Consider the following 6,168-nt stretch of genomic DNA (forward strand, 5'->3'; position numbering starts at 1 on the left):
TGTTGGCAGGGGTGGCTTCATCCTGGCCTCTCTCTCCTTGCCTTGTAGCAGTCCCCCTTCTCCATATGCCTTCATATGGTCATCCCTCTATATGTGTCTGGGTCCAAACTCCTCTTCTTGTAAGGACACAAGTCATACTAGATTAGGACCTACCTTACAACCTCATTTTAACATAATGATCTCTATAAAGGCCCTGCACATTCTAAGGTACTGGGGATTTGGACTTCAACATGTGAATTTGGTGGGTGGACAAATTCAGCCCATGATATACCTTTGGTTAGAGCAGAGGTTTACAACCTGAGGTTAACTTTATGTCATCTATGAAATAAAGTTAAAAATCATTCCTAGGATTATAAGTACTAAACAAAATCCTGTAGGTCAAGAATCTGACACTGAATAAAATTCTAGAAGCCTAGTTTGTTTCCCACTGTCCTGATTCCACCTTGACTCCCCTACCCCACAGCAGTGGCTGTGTCTTCTCATGTCAACCAACCAATAGATATTTGTTTCCTGATTTCAATGCAGACAAACTGAGTAGCCTATTGATATCTGGGCGCCTCTCTCTGCTCCCAGTGAAACATAAAAGATGAGGTAACACCGTGCAAGGAAGGCAGGGAGCAGAGTTACTATGGGAACCAATGCTGGATGGAGCTAAAGCTCCCTCTGCCTCCATTTCTCCTCCATGGAAGAAAGTTAAGAGTAATGCACAGCAGCAGAATTGCTGCATGGTTACATGAGAAAACCATCCTGTGGCTGACACAGAGTCTGTCCATGAATATGGCTGTTACTATTGTTACTGTCTGGATGTGTTCAGCATTGTCCACAAAGATGGGACAAATGTATTATCTCAAATATTTATGACTTTTTTTCTAGTAAGAACATTTAAATCTACTCTCAATGATTTTCAAAATATAACACATTGTCATTCATGTTAGTCACCATGTTGTATAACAGACTTCTTGAAGTCATTCCTCATATCCTGCTGAAGTTGTTTCTTTAAATCTATCCCTACTTCACACTGGGACCTGCAAATGTTAGGCATGTTCATACTGATACTGCTGATGTAGTAGCACCATTAAACAGTCCATTTTATCATTAAATGGGTCAATTTGTTTTATTTAATGAGCAAAAGTGTTTTTTGGGGTAATCCCAAAAACACCCTTGGATTGAAGTCACTAAGGCCTTTGTGAAGTTTCAGTAACTGGCCTGGAACAAAGGGGAGTCTGTCAGCTATTAACTTAGCTCTAGCTGAGAGCAGGACCTGAGCAGTGGCACTCAGGATGGGTAAATTTCAGAGAGGGGAAAATTGGATTGCACATACAAGTTAGGGAGTCCCCAAACCCACCCTCACCTTTGACACCAACTTCAAGTTCTGAGATTCCCAAGACTTTGATCATTCATTAGAAGGACCCACAGAATTCACTGAAAACTGTACACTTAAAGTTACAGTTGATATGGTGGAAGAATGCAAATTAAAGTCAACCAAGGGAAGAACACATGGGGCAGAGTCCAGGAGAGTTCCACATGCAGAGTTTTTCTCTCGCAGTGGAGCCATGAACAGCCAGGCTACTCCTGAGAACTGTGTAACAATACACACCAAGAGCTACCAACTGAAGAAGTGCACCTGTGTCTTAGTGTCCAGAGTTTTTACTAATTTGGTCATGAAGATATGGTTGATTATATGACCATCAGGTACTGACCTTCAGTCTCCAGCCTTTCTGGACATCAAATTGATACTACATAGCCCAAAGTCCCCACTTTGGCCAAGACTCTCTTGTGGAAAAATAATCGTATCTGTTTTACTGTCTGCATTTGTTATAGCATTGATATCACAGATACAGGAGTCGTGTCAGTATGAACATGCCTAACATTCGGAGGCCCCAGTGCAAAGCAGGGATAGATTTAAAGAAACAACTTTAGCTAGGTAAGAGGAATGACTTCAAAAGGTCTATTATACAATATGGTGACTATCGTTGATGACAATACATTGTATTTTGAAAATCACTGAGCGTGCTTTTTTTTTTTTTTTTGAAATGGAGTTTTCACTATTGTTGTCCAGGTTGGAGTGCAGTGGTACAATTTCAGCTCATTGCAACTCCGCCTCCCAGATTCAAACAATTCTCCTACCTCAGCCTCCCAAGTAGCTGGGATTACAGGCATGCACCACCATGCCAGGCTAATGTTTTGTATTTAGTAGAGATAGGATTTTACCATGTTGGTCAGGCTGGTCTTGAACTCTTGATCTCTGGTGATCCACCCACCTCAGCCTCCCAAATTGGTGGGATTATATGCATGAGCCACCTCACCCGGCCAAGAGTAGATTTTAAGTGTTCTTACTACAAAAACATCATACTATGTGAGATAACACATATGTTAATTAATGCAATTGAGCCATTCCACAATGTATACATATTTCAAAACATCCTGTTGTTCACAACAAATATATACAATTTTTATTTTCAATTAAAATTAAATTTAGAAAAGAAAACAACTTATCTGTCTAGGAAGTCATTGCATAATTTTCATATTTTTGTCCTGATATGATGACTTGTTCTACTACCAGATATATCTCATAAAACACTTGTGCAGAACTATTGTTGTGTTTTGGTTTTAGAGACAGGATCTCTGTTGCCCAGGCTGGAGTGCAGTGGTGTGATCACAGCTCACTGCAGCCTTGATGCCTGAGCTCAAGCTCAAGTGATCCTCTCCCCTCAGCCTCCTACGTAGCTGGGACTACAGGTGCACACCACCACACTTGGCTAATTTTATTTTTCAGTTTTTCAGTTTTTGTAGAGACAGGATCTCACTATATTGCCCAGACTGGTCTCTCAAACTCCTGGATTCAAGAGATCCTCCCACATCAGCCTCCCAAAATGCTGAGATTACAAGTATGAGCCCCGTACCTGGCCATAACTATTTAGCAGAGCAATTAGATGATGATTAACAAAATCTAGTATTTCCTCAGGCCAGTCATTTTCCATCAGCATTATATCTTGAGGAGGTTTTCACTTCGTTTCCTGATATATTTGGTCATCAATAGTGGTACCGTCATTAGACTTATTCAAATAAGGGGACTGAATCTTACCCATGATGCCAGTGCTACACCATATTGAAGTATGGTTGCAGATGTAACCTGAAAAGTAAGTCAAAAGATACAGGCATATTACTAAAATCTCACTCAGTCATTATCAATTTGGTCCAGGTCATGATCACATTATATGACCAAAATGTCTCCTACAGCAATGCCACCCACTCAGGTTTGCAGGTTTCCATTCAACATTGTCAGGTTCCCAAAAACAGGAGTGGTCTTTGCAACACATGGCTTCGTCCTTTCAGGCATTTGCATGAAGCTAAAAGACAATATCATTTTTATCAAGGGACCATTGTAACATTTGAATTCCCTTGTTTCATAACCCATCTGTTCATTCATTTACCCTTAGCTACTATTCTTCCTTCTATCCATTTATCATTGTTTTTTGTTTTGTTTGATTTTGTTTTGTTTTTTTTAAAAATAGGATGGGGTCTCTCTGAGACTTGCCCAGGCTAGTCTCAAACTCCTGGATTCAAGGGATCCTGCCACTTCAGCCTCTCAAAGTGCCAGGATTACAGGCATGAGCCACTGCCCCAGCCTATCATTGTTTTTTTCCAAACTTTTCTACCTTTAGAAGGGCTGTTAGTTTTGGCACTGTTCAGATACACACTGCTGATAGCAATACTGGTCTAGCAGGTGCTTCTCTCTCAATTCATTTCCATTTAATAGGGTGAGTTTACACACATACAGAGCTAGTGGGCTGTCTTGACCACTAGGCAATAATGTATCTGCATTCATCATCAAGACCAATTTTGCCAGATAGGCGGAAGGCAAAGTCTACCCCATTAGGCGTTTGGGAATTCTGACATAAAAGTTCAAAAGTATAGTTACAGTTTCCTGCTTAGGGATTATCCCTGCCCTTGCGTCCAGTTGCAGCTTTGGTTCTGTGATCACTGAATTAGGTAGAAAGAAGAGTTAAAGTTGTGCAGGGAAAACAAAGTTGCAGTGATGTGAAGAAGAGTTGTATGGTCATATTAGCATTGTCCTCCAACCCCTCTTCCTGGATGGAACCCCAGAAATGGTCTCTGCCAATGAGAGAGCTGACACAAGTAAATACAGAATAACCAATCCTTTCTTGTTCCCCTGTTGCTGAGGTCTTAGCTGATGATAGGAAAGATGCAGCATTTGCCAGGAGTGTGTTTGTGCTGACCAGATGTTGGCCTCACCATTTGTCTTTCTATAGTTATCTCATAAGGCAGGCAAAGGCCTTCACCCCCATGGGAAGGAGAATGTCCGATCGCAGGAAGTGGGGGGCTGTCATTCACCAGTGCAAGAAGAATTCCTTAGGGAGAAAATGGGGACTGAGTGGGGAAGAGATTCAGCCTCTTTTGATGTGGATTTTGAGTGGTCTAAATAGAGAGTTCCTAGGAGGTGAGGCTTAAGGATAGTGTAGCAGACAGAATAGCAGCCTCTCAAAGAAGTCCATGTTCTAAACCCTGAAACCTGTGAATCTGTGACCTTTTATGGCAAAAGGAACTTTGAAGATGTGATTCAGTTAAGGCTCTTGAGATGGGAAATCATCCTGACAAATCCATTTAATCAAAAGAGCCCTTTTAAGGGAAAGAAGGAGGCAGGAAAGTCAGAATCTGAGTAGCAGATGTAACAAAGGAAGCAGAGCTCAGGGACAAAGGTTTGAAGATGTTGCACTGCTGTCTGTGAGGGTGGAGGAAGGGGCCACAAGCCAAGGAGTGCTGGCAGCTTCCAGTAGCCAGAAAAGGCAGGGAAATGTGTTCTCCCTTAGAGCCTCCAGAAGGAACGCAGCCCTGCTGACCCCTTGATTTTAGGACCTCTAGCCCCCAAACTACAAGACAATAAACTCGTATTGTTTGAAACCACCACGTTTGTCAGTAATGTACTACAGCAGGAACAAGAAACTCATACCAATAACATCAGCTCGGGAAGTCAGGAAGCAAGCTCCCCTACATGACTATTTTCTTCTTTCTCTGGTCCCACAGGGTCTGTAAATAAAGAAAACAAGACCAGTTTTAGGACTGCTTAACCTGGAATCCATACCCCATAGAAAAGATTTGAGGAATCCTCACACCCCATGAAATTGTAAAATTTTACATGGCCAGTTTTGGTGAGAGAAGGTCCAGGAATCCATGAGTCCTGAAAGGTTAAGAACTACTCACCTTAAGAAAGAAAAATCCAAGCCGAAAACAGCACCCCAGTCAATATGGAGAAGTGATGTCGGGAGTCAGATGAAAGAGAATATAGAATCTCTATACTCCAGGAGCAAGGTGAAGGGAAGATCCGGATGACTGGGTAAGCTTCAGGTTGGTGATGAGGCTGAGCGTGATGGCAAAGGTAGCCCGCTCCTCTCTGGGGGTTGAGGATATGATCCTGGTTTAACAGAGATTCATAAACAAAAATAAACAGAAATTCAGCTTCAGCCACCCTGAAAAAGGAGAATTTGCTTAATGCACCCCACTATGGAGAATAATAGACACCCCAGCATTTGTAGGAAACATAGAGAAGTGGCTTATGGTCTTTGGTTTGCCTTTCACTCTTGTCCTATCCCAAGGCAAGTCTCTGGGCTGGATCCAGGGAGGCAGGACATTTGTGCTGAGAAGTCATCCCAAGGAAACCCTGCCAGCCATGGTTTCCCTAATCCCATTAGGACCACGCCTTCAGGGATGTGGGCCAGCTCAGAGTCAGTGTAGAGCAAGTTACTGCTGTTAAAAACGGAGGCTCCCAAAAGTTCCTGGCCATGAAAAGAAGGTCTTTTCTTTGCTCATTAACTGCTAAATTATCATTTCATGACCTAAGAGTAAACAAACCAAAACCACATGTCCCTTTGCAATTCAAAAGAATAGAGTATTCCAGATTAGAGAAACTCATGCCTGAAGATAGAGAGATCTAAAATCCAGTGTGAAAAACTTCTAGTGATACATGGTGGATCCCAGGATTCAGTGGAAAGGTCACTGCACTGGGTGTCTCTGTCTAGCACATACCCAGACAATCTTGAAAAAGGTGAAGATAGGTCACCCAGGGAAGTGACCACATTAGAATCTTCTAGTGTAGCAATCTCAGGACCCCCAGGAGTGCATGTGTGGAGGGGAGAGGGGAGAGTGGCA

At 42.3% G+C, this 6,168-nt stretch overlaps 1 long non-coding RNA gene across 1 annotated transcript; it reads right to left on the reverse strand.

Moving 5' to 3' along the window:
* Positions 1–2,430: 2,430 nt before the first annotated feature.
* LOC108512632 (uncharacterized) lies at positions 2,431–5,434 on the reverse strand. The gene is made up of 3 exons (XR_001880643.1): positions 5,224–5,434; positions 4,973–5,049; positions 2,431–3,133 (listed from the first exon to the last, which is right to left on the reverse strand). It is a non-coding gene; the product is annotated as an uncharacterized LOC108512632 (long non-coding RNA).
* Between the last annotated feature and the right edge of the window lie 734 nt (positions 5,435–6,168).

This window comes from Rhinopithecus bieti, unplaced genomic scaffold, assembly GCF_001698545.2.
Source record: "Rhinopithecus bieti isolate Rb0 unplaced genomic scaffold, ASM169854v2 scaffold_31064, whole genome shotgun sequence".
In the NCBI taxonomy this organism is placed as follows: domain Eukaryota; kingdom Metazoa; phylum Chordata; class Mammalia; order Primates; family Cercopithecidae; genus Rhinopithecus; species Rhinopithecus bieti.